This window comes from Pogona vitticeps, chromosome 1, assembly GCF_051106095.1.
Source record: "Pogona vitticeps strain Pit_001003342236 chromosome 1, PviZW2.1, whole genome shotgun sequence".
Lineage (NCBI taxonomy): Eukaryota > Metazoa > Chordata > Lepidosauria > Squamata > Agamidae > Pogona > Pogona vitticeps.
This window is the reverse complement of record NC_135783.1, coordinates 134,348,579-134,362,844: the sequence shown is the minus strand read 5'-3', so window position 1 is coordinate 134,362,844 and position 14,266 is coordinate 134,348,579. Positions and strand designations below refer to the sequence as shown.

At 43.8% G+C, this 14,266-nt stretch overlaps 1 protein-coding gene across 8 annotated transcripts in view; it reads left to right on the top strand.

The window, feature by feature from the left end:
* Window positions 1-293: 293 nt before the first annotated feature.
* The window catches only part of KIDINS220 (kinase D interacting substrate 220), a 95,167-nt gene continuing 81,194 nt past the window's right edge, over window positions 294-14,266 (top strand). For 3 of the 8 annotated variants that reach the window (XM_073001319.2, XM_073001314.2, XM_073001306.2), the window contains exon 1: window positions 297-451. The gene's annotated coding sequence lies outside the window, so the exon portion shown is untranslated. Of the gene's footprint in view, window positions 452-535; window positions 778-14,266 lie in introns of those variants that run through there. The other 5 variants (XR_012087653.2, XM_073001327.2, XM_078387696.1 and 2 more) reach the window with 3 other exon arrangements.

Sequence of the window (14,266 nt, the reverse complement as noted above, 5' to 3'; positions counted from 1 at the left end):
CCAGCGGCGCAGAGGGCAAAACCAGCAGCTGGAAAGTGGGCACAAAGGGGTGTGCAGGCCTCCGCAAACGCGCCCGCCCACAACTACGTTGACACGTGAACCACCACCTTAAGGCGCTTGGGTGGGATTCGGCCGAGGCAGACAACCGTGCAAGCGAGCTGTGGCGCAAACCCCTCGCCCGCCGCCCATGCACCCTCTCCCCACACACCCCCACCCCGGCTCGCGGGGACCGGCCTGCCCCCCTCCGTGCCTTCCCGTTGGCCGCGGCCCGAGCCAGGCTCACGTGACGGCGCCGAGGCGGCCGGCGAGGGAAGGAAGGAGGCGGAGGAGCTAAGATGGCGGCCGCCGCCGGCGCCGCCCGCCTGAGGGGGACCCGCCCTGCCTTCCAGTAGCGTCCAGACGGGCGCTCGGCCGCCGCCTCTCCCAGAGGCTCCCCTTCCGCTCCTTGCCGGTAAGTAGACAGGCCCCAGGACACGGCGGGGGGGGGGGCGCCATGCCCAATAAAAGGAGCGGAGCCGCCTTGGCCGCGCCCCCCCCTCTCCGCGGAGACCATGGGCAGAGGGCGGTTTGCCCCACCGATAGTGGATGGGTGGGTCAGGGGTGGACTTTCTTTGTGTTCGGCGGCTGCCAGGAGGTGGATGCCGCTCCCCCCCCCTCCTGCCAGCCTTTACGGTAAGGCATCCTGGCGTGCTGGTTTTCCCCGACACCCATTTGCCCGAACGTGTGAATGCTTCGGATGGGCAGCCGGCCCTTTGATCCTTGGTCTCGAACGGGAAGGTAGGCGAGGGCGAGGTCGCGGTGGGGAAGGGGTCGCAAGATAAAACTTTTTGAGGCTGCTGTTCTGAACTCGCCTGTGTGAATCCAGCGCAATTACCTCCGGGGACACGTGCACACGGGTGCTGCCTCTTAAGATGTTCGTGATTCTTTCTCACACGAACACGCATAGAGCCTCTGGCACCCGAACCTTCAATTGACATTGTCGTCTTCCCTTCCCACCCGGTTTTAACAGCTTGGCCAATCTGGCAGTCTTTTTAAGGTATCAGCTTTTTGATGGGTGGAAGAGTAAGTGGTTTCTTTCCCCTGGGGGGGGGGGGGAAACCAGTCAGCTATGCTCTCTGTTTCTGTCAATAAAGGGGTATTGTAATAATAATAAAATCCAAGGGTCTTGTAGTGCCATAAATGATAATAGATTAATGCTGCAATACTATGCAGATTTCCAGGTAAGTATGCAAAGGATTGTAGTATTACAGCATGAGCATAATGCTGTCAGGTGTTAGTGTAGTATGTGGGTTTTTTTTTTTTGCATGCTAGCAGTGGAGCGACTAACTTTATTGTTTGTAACAGACTTCTGTTCTTTATGTATGTAGAATGAACGCAGACCTGGTAGTAAAGGTTTAATATTTGGTGTTTAATGTGGTTCTATTTAGCCTTTGGTCTTTTGAAATGTTGCTGTTTTTGGAGCATGAAAACTGGAACATCTTCAGAAACCGTGCAGTTCAAAAGCTAAGGACGTTGCAAATTTAATTTCCAGCCACTGCCCTTCTCAGCCAAGCATGTGCTGTCTGAATGGGTAAGGCTATTTATATGGCCCAGTGAAATGAAATATTTTGATTAAGGGTATTATGGTCTTGGGTCATAGTTTTAATATAGACACTTCCTTAGAATTAAGAAAGTGTTCATTTATTTAAAAGGCATTGATTGATTTGATTATTATCAAATGTTGTGCATTTGATGCTAATTATGTTATTGCACAGCAGAGTGAATCAACATTCTACAAGGCAGTTCTAAAAATGGGAGCAACCCAAATAAAAATTGTATCTTTGAAACTGGACTTTGAATGGCATTTGGCAAAGATGTAGCAGGCAGTCTGCTCTTGCTCTGTGCCAATGTGGGGAAGTTTGGTTAAAGGTTTTTTGAGTTATGGTTTTGAAAAATAATTCTGTTTTACCCCCGTAAAACAGATTAAATAAATTGAAAAGACCAATTTTGCTTATCTTGAAGGAGAATGGTTGGCTGTGTCCACTTTTTTCAGCTGCAGAGGCTGAAATAGTGATCTTAAAAAGGCCTTTCAAGAGGGAAAATCAATCATTTTGTTATAAACTGAGCATGAGTGGAAGAGGCTTACCAGCACTACCATTCACAGCTGCTTTATGTTTTGGTGAGAAGTGGTTAATTGATTCCCCCCCCCAAAAATGGCAGCTTCCCAGATTTTCCCTTGCTTGATGTCAGATTGTAAATGGTAGTGAGCGCAAGAAGGTATCCTGTAGGTCAGTACTTCCGAAATGCTAGTCCCCAGAAGTATTTGGACTACAGCTCCCAGAGCATTGGTGTTGTCAGTATTTAATTAATTAATTAATTAATTAATTAATTAATTAATTAATTAATTAATTACATTTATAGCCCACCCATCTAGTCCTACAGACTACTCTGGGTGGGTAACAACATATCATGTAACAATTTAATAATTTAAAATCATAACAGTATATTACTAAATAAACTATGATCCAAGATGGGAGAAAACACAAGATAACAAAATTCAGACGGTGGGTGGAGGGAAGGCTTTCTTAAACAGCCAGGTTTTCAACTGGCATTTAAAGGTGCCCAGCGAAGGGGCCATACAAATCTCAGGAGGGAGGCTATTCCAAAGATGAGGCGCCACTGCCGAGAAGGCCCGGTTTCTTGTTTTTTCCTTCCAGGCCTCCCTCAGCGTTAGGCTCCTCAGCCTCACCTCCTGGCTAGATCGGGTATATTCAGGCTGCCCTTTGCTTTATAAAGCTTGGCATCCTTTTTTCTACTCGCAAGGTGGGCAAAATATTGTACAGCCATATTGGACCATTTCCTGATATTTTGAATTGTGGATGCAGAAGCACAGTGTATCACATTATAAACTGGGAGGGTTCCCCCCCCCCAACGAATTGCATTATATCTGACTGCGAAAGCATATATACTGTTTTGTAATGAAATGCATGCAATGTTCTGTGTGTTTTACACATTCTTAAATAATACATTTAGCTGCCTGACATTGGTTTCTTCATTTCTGCTTATTTTTGCAATAAGAAATGCATACTCCTTTATATTCTACTTGTATGGTAATGGACAATTGTCTGATATGCATATAGTATTAATGCCCTGTTTCCCGAAAATAAGACCTACCCTGAAAATAAGCCCTAGTATGATTTTTCAGCATGCTTGTAATATAAGCTCTACCCAAAAAATAAGCCCCAGTGGAATGAAACCCTGCCTCCACCATTGTGCAGCAGCAGATGACATGAGTGTGTTTGCATAAATGTAGATTGTTGTACATGAAAAAAAAAATCCCCTGAAAATAAGCCCTAATGTGTTTTTGGAGCAAAAATTAATATAAGACCCCGTCTTTATTTTTGGGGAAACATGGTAGTGTCTGATCTGTTACTACGAAGAATACTATCTGTTACTACGAAGATTGCAGTCTTAAACACATTGTACTCAGCTAAATCTCATTGAGGATCTACAGAGTACCTATACTTAGAAATATGCTGCAAACCATGTTTACTTCTTGAATATAAATGACACTAATGAGGAATTGGAGGGGAAACTTGGGCACATTTTAACTCGAGGTTTTGCTTTTGTGTGGGATATGGATTTTAAAATTCAGCCTGTTTAAGCCCCACATAACTCTTGGACCAAACAAGGAGTCCTAACTATAGTGCTTCCTGTGAAGTGAGAGAGAGAGAGAGAGAGAGGGTGCCTTGTCATCCAGCAAGTTGTTAGGGACAGTACATTATGCCTTTATCTTCATTCTGTGATTGTTCCTGAACTGCAAATATTTTAATTCTGAAACTTTTTGGTTTGGCATGATACATGGATAGTGAATGTTATTTCCTTTATTTATTTATTTATTTATTTATCTATCTATCTATCTATCTATCTATCTATCTATCTATCTATCTATCTATCTATCTATCTATCTATCTATCTATCTATCTATCTATCTATCTATCTATCTATCTATCTATCTATCTATCTATTTATTTATTTATTTATTTGCTATTTTTATGTCCTGCCTTTCATCCACTGAACTCAGGGCAGTTTACATGGGTCATCTTCCTTCCTGCTTTATCCTTATAACAACCCCGTGAAGTAGATTAAGCTGAGATACTGTGACTAGAATGGGGTTACCCAGTGAGCTTCATAATTCAGCAGAAATTTAAGCACAAGTCTCCCATGGCTTAGTCCAGTGCTGTAACCACTATCTCATATTCTGGCTCTCCCACACTGTTAAGGGCCACATTCTCTTGGGTCCACTCTGCTGGATGAATACTGAAGCCAGTGGTGGCTGTTTCCACCCTTTGTCTTTTCTCCTTGCATCCTTTCTTTCCTTCCCTTCTCCCTAATAGATTGTTTGGAACAGGGCAGATTCTTCTTCCTAAAAGTCTGAATTGATTGCTTACATTAGTAGACAAAGACAGTGTTGAATATTCGGACATCCCTATGTAAAGTACAGACAGTCCTCATTACAGTAAAGTACAAAGGTCTTGTGTGTTTTGAGTGTGCCCTGCCCTGATTTAGGTGGCCAGTGTGCAAGTGCTAAAACATAAGGTGTAATTTTTGCCTCAGGCTGGTTGGGGTGATATAGGACCCGTTGTGCTGATACAGAAGATGAATTGTGTTGGTGTAGCAGTAGATTTTTTTTCCAGCCATCTACCTACAATTGTGTTCACATGTCACTAGCTGAGATCAAAAGAACCTTCTTTCAATTTAACAGAACGGAGGTTAAGCATTGATTTGTTGCTTCTGTATATGGCAGCTTTAAAGTTCTCTCATAAATCAAGTGTGAAATATGTGGATATGAAATATGTCAAATACCTTTGTCATATATTTACCACAGGCATTAATCTTACTGATTTCCAGTTATGTGGATAATAGCTTCCAGTAGCTTTAGACTTAAGGTGCCACAAGACTCACCATCTTGGATCCAGTCATGTCTTTGGGCGAAAACTGGAGTCCAGTGGATGTTGGCCACTAGAGGAAGTGGGAATTGCAAATCTCCCCTTTTTCTAGTTGTTCTGGAGGGCCCAGTGTTCCTGTAAAGCTGCTTTTGGGGAAGGGCTACAGAAAAGTCTTTCTGGAATACCAGAACTCCACTTGAAAAAAATCAGGAGTCTTTTTGTTACACCAGATTGACACTGTTGCTGTTCTGGAGATTATTAGCAATTTGCTCGATTTTATATGAGCCTTCCTCAAAAAAATGGAAAAATATGTTTTCCGTAGGCTTTTGTTAAAGTTTCTGTGTTGTGTCAGAAGACTGTATATGCCATAGATGGATAGATAGGCTATATTATAAATTACCATAGTTAGCAGATAGGAACATGAATCTGAATAGATTTCCTTTGCTAGTGTGGTGGCTTACATGCGAGCATTTAGGAACTAATTGTTATGAATCAAATGGGCAGAAAAAAGCAGTTCTTTGTAACAGTATGTCTAGGAAAAAAGTGCCATGATGAGTGTACAGTTTTGTCTTTCCGCGTTGTCCACGTGCTTTCAGCATTAGCTTTGCTCTTCCACTATTGATATGATGAATTTGACGCAGGACTTTGTAGGTTAGGAATTTTGCTTTACATATATAGGATGTTTTCAGTTTGTCTTGCACCTGGTCTTAAATGTCCGCCAGTTGTGGTATGGAATCCTAGGAACAGAAAGGGCATCAGAGGTCATTCCATTTAACTTTCTGGAGGCTGAGTGGATTCAGGCATTCTCCTAGGCACTCAGAGGCAGCTGCTGCCCTCAAGCAGCAGATTTTGCAGTACCAGTGTATTTTTGCCATCTATCCATAGCATGGATCCACATGAATTTTAATGTACGTTCATCTCCAAATCATTGCCCATCTCCATTTCCTCGGTTGTGGCACTGTTGTGAGAGATTGGACTGTAAGCTTCTTTGAAGTGGCATATTTTCTCCCCACTTGTACTCTGCAAGGAGCTGTCCATGGATTGCTCATGGTGTTGATGGTGAAGATGAGGCTTGCCAAGTCTCAGAGAATGAGCTGCTGTGCCAGGAAATGGCTGGGCTCCCCTGAATCTCCAGGCCAGGCAAACAAATGTGAGGAGCAGTGGTGGAAGGGAAGGAGCGAATCTCGTTTATTGTTATGGGGTGGCCATAGTGTTTGGGTACCCAACTCCAACCCTCTCCGAATGGCACCAGGGCTCACTGGCTTCCTGTGTCTGTCCAACACAACATATAATATACTTGCTTAGGAGCTCAGGCAGGGAACCCACAATGCCTAGCTCACACATGCATGGAGAATTATTATGTCCCCAATTCCTGTGACATCACAATGTACCACACCATGACTTCAGAAAGACTCACCCCAGGCATTGGGCCCCAGATATAATGAGGGGATGGGGAAGATAATCCCGTGACAGCCCCTGACAAACAAGACAACACTTCAAAACCATTCCAGAAAAATTCTTTTATTGGTTTTGGAATAGAGGCTAAATGGGTATCCTCAACGGAGACAACGGCCTGGTTCAGCTCCAGCAGGATGCCTGCCTTCTGCTCCCTCGCATCCCCCTGGGGAAGAGGAAGCTTTGGGCCCTGCAAGAGAAAGAAAGAAAAACAACTAAGGGCAGGTTCATCCACTGCTGTCAACTGGCTTCAACCCAGGCATATCCACCGACCAATGTTCTGGCAACTTCATCCTGAAGTTCCGCCTGCCAACATCCCCTGGCTTCCACCAGGAATATCCACCCGTTCATCTCTTCCACTCCAGCCTCTGCCAGCTCCCAAATGCTTGGGTCACACTCATGCCCCGGCAACATCTCCACGGAACACCAGCCAGCACATTCACACACACATTCACGCACACACCAGCCACCACCACCCCGACACACACACACACACCTTCACTCCACCAGCCATTCACACACACAACAGGGCTTCCATCCACCAATATCCACCAAGCGTCCGCCAGCTCGTTTCAGGAGGCTAACGTCCCCCGGCTTCATCCACCAACCTCTGCTGGCCTCCGCCTTGCAGCCTCAGCTTCTGCAGGGAGATTCCACCAGCTTCTGTCTGCCAACGTCCACCGACTGGTCCATCACCGACATCAGCCAGCTTCAAGCCACGGACCTCCGCCAGCCTCGAGCTGTTAACTCGCAAGCCCACTTAGCAAGTTCATCTGCTTTCTCGAGGTAACTTGCCTTGGGCAGAAGGGCTGGGTCCCCTGCAGCCACCGCCGCTCCCTTTGCCGGGCTGCTCTCTGGCCACCAGCCTCCCTTCTGGTCTCCTGCCCTACCCAGCCAGCCCCTTTTATCTGCCAGCAGAGAGGTGGGATCCTGTGAGGTCACAAAGACCCAGTTGAATGGGCTTGGGTTCCCAAGGCAGCAGCACCTTTGGGATTGGCTGAGTCCTGAAGATGATGTCAACAGTCCCCGTGATCTTGCGGTTCACTCATAAAAGCTTCCATTTTGCATGATTTTTTTAAAAATAGTGGCCTATAAATGTATCCTGTCACCAATCCCTCTGATTGTTAAATCTCCTCGTGTTGGCCTTCTGAGAGGACAGGACTGCCTCCCCCCCCCCCCGTGTGCTTCTGGATCAGGCCTTTAGTACCACAGCAAACAACAGTCATGGAAAGATGTGTTCTCAGTATAACAGTTATGAATGATACACTAGAAAGAGGTCTTGTGAATAAGACCACATGCAAATCTTAGCACAGATCAGGCTTTTGCCCATCAAAGCAAGAATACAGGAAGCTTCTCTGCGTGTCTAGGAAGTCAGCAGCAAATTCAGTGCCTTAGGCCCCAATGAAAACGAAAGAACACAACTATGGCTCTCTCTCAATCTGAGAGAAATCAAGGCTTGCATTCATAGACACCTGAACCACTAACACATCTTCTCTGCCAACCCTAAAAAATTGCAACTGCAGTATGCCTGATATGTGGGCATCCAATTCACTGGTTTGGGGGCTCCAGTATAGTGTCAGTTGACAACCACAGACTCCGTCCTTGGCTCTATCAAGACCCTATCCCGTCTTGTTTTGATTTTTCAAAAGTAAAAGCAGGACACAGCTGGATATCCCCTTGGAAGGACCCCCCTGCTCCTTGTTAAGTTTGTGAGAGGGCTGTTCCATAGAGGGAGGAGGGGGAACCTGGCAGTATTTGTCTTTCTGTTTGCTAGGGAACATCTTGAAAATGAGGGAATGTGCTGTGTTTCTAGCAGCATCAATTTTACTTTTGGGCATTGTACAGACAATTTTTTTGCTGAGTCTTTAAGGCTTAAGTGGATCCTTTGACTTATACCTAGTTTCTTGGAACAACTGTATTTTCTAACTAGAAAGCCACCTACTTTTCAAAAGTAGACAGCCACTCTGTGGCATATGTATGGCAACAGCTTCTTAGCTATTTAAGTGTGCGACTACACAGCAGGAAAAATACAAATGGATCTACTGTGAAGTTACACTTTGGGGTTCCTTGGGTAGTTTTGCTTTAGCTGACTGTGCAGTTGTTGGCAGAAAGAAGAGAAAATTGGCAACCCATCTTGTTTGCAGCTTGTTAAGGTAGCTCTGCTGCGACTTTCTGGATTTGCAGGATGGATAGCGTCATCAGAGTATCAACAAGCTACAAATTAGCAATTTCCTTCTGGCTCTCTGCTGATTCCTTGCTCTTTGTCCCCCTTTTATCTCAAAGCCATAGTTCAACAGTGCCTGCACTAAGCTCTTTTTAAAAAATCGTTTGGATACCAAGGCTTTGTGGTTGATGGGAACCGAAAACCCTGTGAGTGCCCCTTTCCCCCTCTCTCCTCACCTTGAACTAGGAAGCTGGGAAAGCCAGCTTCTGGTTGCCCATTCAGGATTGTCTTCAGTGATTTACATTGACTTGTACATCGTGCAGTCAACGGAAAAGAATATGAATCAGACCATCCTGATCCCAGAGCATTTTCCACATTATTTGTCGGTGCCGTCACCCTCTAAATGTGCTCATGAAGTCAGAAATTCAGCTCTCTTGCTCTGAAACACTGTACAACACATTTGCTCCATATCTGTAAGATCCCTTCAAATACTGGAAGATGACTGTCATCTCTCCCACCAGTCATGTTTTTCCCCAGGCTAAAATATTTCCAACTGCTTCAGCCTTTCCATCACAGCAGTAGTCATGATTTTAAAATTTGTCACATGTGTGTGACATTTGATGTGCAGATCGAACAGTGTGTTAATTATGGTAATATGGATTTTTTAAAATAATAGCTTGAAAAAGTTTTCTTGCTACTATGTATAATAATTTTCATTTCGTGCCTACTAAATAAGGGAAATGTTTCACTGATATGGTATAACACATTTTGTATAGTACTGTATAAGTGACTTGTTCCTGTATCTGCAACTGTGGTGATGAGGGTATGTATTAAATCTTGAAAGGAGGAGCTGAGAATTACTTACCTATTATGGAGAGTAAGGAATGGACCTCAACAGATGGGAAACCTTGACATCTGAGCGTTCAGCCTGGAGGCAGGCAGTTCATCATGGCCTCTCCCAATTCGAAGAGACCCTTGTCCAGCAGGCTGAGGCAAAGAGGAAGTCCCAAAAGCAACAAAATCAGGGAACTGGACAGGGGACAGATTGGATTTGTCTTCAGTGTGGAAGAGATTGTCATTCTCGAATTGGCCTTCTCCACCACACTAGACGCTGTTTTGAGTCCTCTATTCAGAGCACGTTACCATAGTCTCTCGAGACTGAAGGATGCCTACACAAGGAGAATAGAGTGCCTCCAGAAGAAGGAGCCTAGTAAACCACTTTTGAGTATTGTTTGCCATGAATGGGACTTGACATGACAGCATATTGTTATTATTACTGTTATTAACATGAAGTCACTATAAGTGATTATGTGGTATAGGAGTTGGAAACCACTGGATTACACATGTTTCCCATCCCTGACTAGTGCACAGTTGCTTGCTGACCTTTTGTCTTTTTGTTTTTTCATCCACATAAATGGAGTTGGTGCTCCCTGCCTCCTTACTGTCTTCTAAATGTCATTGGGATGTTTTGTGCTAAGGAGGGAGCACTATAAATATTTCTGGGATTTTGTATCTCTTCCTATAGGCTAATTTATCTTTAAAAGCCTTGAACAACACCTTGGTGAATCTTGGATTGAGGGAAAGCAAGAAGATAGATGGCATGTATACTGGAAAAAGTGTGAATTTCTGATTCATCTTTGAGAGGGTGGATAAAAATCAATGATTAAAAAATGTTTTAAATCACAATTTGAATCATGGTTTACATAAAAGTCATTGGGGTACTATGATAATTGAATTTGAGTGTCCACTATAAATATATATTTTTAAATTTTGAATCGTGATTTAAATTGTGATTTAAATCAAATCCATCCTGGTGAGAGGTATTGCTTGCTAAGGATAGCCAGCTAATGCCTCATGCAAGCATTATGTTTACTTCAAACCAAATAAAAATTGTCAAGGGCTAGATGATAAATCTATTCTGTTCAATCAGTAGTGTTGGACAGGCAAACTTCAGTTGTCCAGCACAATCAGATAGCATATTCGACAGGTCAAAGATCGTGTTTCTAAATTCACCGAGACTGAATGGGAATGCCTGTGCAGGTTAACGTGTAGTCAGGCTGACTTCTTTTTGCAAAAAAAATCTTCTGTGAAATTGAAGGCCAGTGGGAGAGTACACAAAGAGAGGCTTAAAACCTTATGGCCAAAGAGTTTGTAAGGTTGTCTTTTTGGCTTAATCTAACATGAACCAGTGAGACATATCTGTTTTAGGCGGGAAGTGCAAGGTACACACGATTTTACCTGAAATGCTGCCTCAGCACTTCTCTTCAGGTTTCTTTTTTCTTCCTGCATCTTGTACTACGTTAGGATTACTTTATTTAAGATTGCTCCTAAACATGCATGTGCATTGTAATTGATCTTTGTTCTTTGTATCTGTGTTACATTTGCACTGGAAAAACACCCAACAGTGTACAAACATTTTTTTACATTATATGATGCTCCCAGATGACCTTAAGTACTCTTAAGAGATTTGTGTTAGTTCAAGAAAATGCTCGATGTTGGGTATTGCACCTCAGGTCTTTATCTCTCTCTCTCTCTCTCTCTGTCCTGTCCTGTCCTGTCCTGTCCTGTCTTTATAGTTCTTAGGGCAGAGTACAAACAATAAAACAACTTAAACAACTGCGAAACAATTCAAAACAGTTTAGCAAAGTAAAATAATTTATAGAAATCCACGGCCCAGTGTAGGAGAGCCAAGCCATAACTACCGGTGAACAGCCATGTTTTGTACACAAAGGAGGCCACTGGACATTCCACAAATGGGATGCCACAGCAAAGAAGGTCTTCTCTCCTGTCCCACAAAGTCTGTTGTTCCAACTAGTGGAACATAGAGGAAGGCCTTCCAGGCAAATTTCAGAGCTTGGGCAGCTATACCTGGGGGGGGGGGGTTTGACCGTCTCACATATTAAGGTCCTCTGGCCTTCCCAGTGTAGCAGTGCTGCAGAGGATAAACTGTGTCAGGGCATTGTATTTCATTTCAGCCTTGGCTGTCCTTAAAGGCTGGCCCTTGGTGTGATACTGAAGACATTATCAAGAGAATGTGTGGGATCTTTTTTTTCAGTGGTTGGCACACATCATGCACCTTCCTTTACTTGTTCTTTCCTCTTTATTATCTCAAAGGTGCAAAAATGGAAGAAGATATTGCAGTCCTGTGCTGAAAGAGGATTTGTTGCTGAAAATATTTAGGACTATCCTAACATACTGCTGAGGGAAATAGTATTTCCATATAATCACACTATCTGTTGCTTTGCTGTCTCCTAAATTTCATTTGAAGCCATGGATTAAAGCATGTAACTTTAAAGAAAATTCTCTGCTGGCACAGCAGTTAAGTTATCAAATAGCGTTTGAAATGTGCAACATTTATAGGTACAGCGCAGGAGCCGATGCCTTTTACTTTTAAAGAGCATACATGTTAGAAGTGTAATTGCCTCTAGTAGGTAATAGTTTGCGGAAAGGCATAGTGAGAAGGTTGCAGAATCTTACAAGACTGTGAACCCCAGTTTTTATTGGTTGCTTGAGGCATATCTTTTGTTTTACCTCCTGTGTAGAAATTTGTCTGACAGTTGTTGTACTCGTGTGACGTATAATACGGCGCCTGCCTTAGGGCTGGGAGTGAGCCACGGTGCTGCTACTGCTTTTTAAACCTCTATATGTACTGGAAGACTGAAAATGTAGGGCAGGCGTTGGTTGCCATCTAGGAGATCTGTGATCGCTCGGAGAAGGGCATACATTTTTACTATTATTATTTGATTTTAATTTCAGAACATAACAGATTCATTTCACAATACTAATAGAACATCATAGATCCATTCTACTGTCGTTGATGGAATATTTGATGTCTCCTTTCTTTGGGAGTACACTTCTGGCAAGTTAATTAAATGTTCTTAGTTATCGAAACTTATCTGCAAATAGTAATTAATATGAAGTAATATAATTGGTTTTGATCAGGGCCGGGCAGAGGCACTTTGCTGCCTGGGTCAAAGATGTCACTCCTTCAATTGACCAAGCTGATGGCTGGGGAAAAAGAGAGAGGAGAAAAGAGAGAACTTGAGAGTAGAAGAGTATATAGTTCAGGAAAAGAAAAGTCAGGTAGCTTTCCCACTCTGATGTTGGAAAAAAAAAATTAAAATACCAATAAGGGCTACCCTAAGAGGGTTTTCAAGGTCTATGAGATATTTAAGGTGTGGTTTTACCTATGCCACCCCACCACCCTGTGAGTTCCCATGGGTGGACAGGGATTTGGAACAGGTCTTCTGAGTCCTCGTTCATCACTCTGTCCACTACGCCACACTGGCCTCAAAACCTTTATTAAGAATATCATTTTTACTAGAGATCGGGGTATTCATATTCAAATACAAATATCCCTGTGCGGCTGGAGTTAACGAGAGTCCGACCCCTGGGGCTGAACTGTTCACTCACGCGTCCGACAGCAGCGGCGGTCTCACATCCTTCCAATCACTTCTGGAACCTCGCTCTCTTCCTGCTCAGCTAGCGACTCGGCAGTCATGCAGGGAGGCTTGTTCTCTCTCCCCTTGTCTGGACTGGCTAGCCGAGCAGGAAGAGAGCGGGGCTCCAGAAGTGATTGGAAGGATAAGTGAGGCTGCCGCTGCCACCAGACATGTGAGTGGATGGTCTGGCCCCAGGGGCGGGCCTTCATTAACTCCAGCTGCGCGGGAATATTCAAATAGGAATACTTCCATCTCTAATTTTTACCTTTATTAACTTCCAGAAAAGCTTTTGAGGTCTCAGGTTCTTCCCTGCACTTCCTTAGTGAATTAGAGATGAGTCCAAGAGGCTGGAAAGGCCTCTATACCTTGTTTTACCCTCCCAATCTCCTTTTCTCATTACTTTCTCTCTCTTACTGCATTGTTCTAGTATTATAGTTCAGAATGCAAAGTGGAACCAGTACAGCGGGGTCTGGTGGTGGTGGTGGTGGTGGTGGTGATGTCACCATTGTTAATCCTAGTGCTCACATGTATCTTCTCTGCTGGTCAGTGGTGGGGTGGAAATTTTGTTTTGTGCCATCAAGTTGCCTATGAATGAGTGGCTTCCATCTAATGATGAAGATGGGGCAGCAAATTTGCTTCTGGTGGTCATCTGGCACCTGAACTGGCTGCCTTACTTTGCCTAATTGAAATACCAGTTCTGGTTTTCAATGTCCTGCTGAGTTCCTTTACGTATCTTTAATATGCTGTCAATTCTACCAGACAAATTGTCCCCATTGTTATATACAGTCATTCTTTCTGTTCTTGTTTCAGTCTGTATTTCTTTTTTTAACATGTTAGACTCACAGTAGCAGCTCAGAATTAAATACAGAATAGGTTCCTGGAAATATACTGGTGAGAAATATAGGTGAGAGCCAAACACACACAAATATACAGTGGTGCCTTGCTTAACGACGATAATCCGTTCCAGGAAAATCGCTGTCAAGCGAAAACGTCGCAAAGCGAAATTAAAAAACCCTTTGAAAAGCATTGAAAGCCGTTCAATGCATTCCAGTGGGCTAAAAACTCACTGTCCAGCGAAGATCCTCCATACGGCGGCCATTTTCAGTGCCTGTATAGCGAGGAATCCGTCCCTAAGCACAGCAGGGAGCCATTTTAAGCACCTGGTAGCCATTTTGAAAACCTGACGATCAGCTGTTTTGATTGTTGTAAAGCGAACATTGGTTCCAGAAGCAGGGAACTGATCATCGCTAAGCGAAATTCCCCCATTTAGACCACTG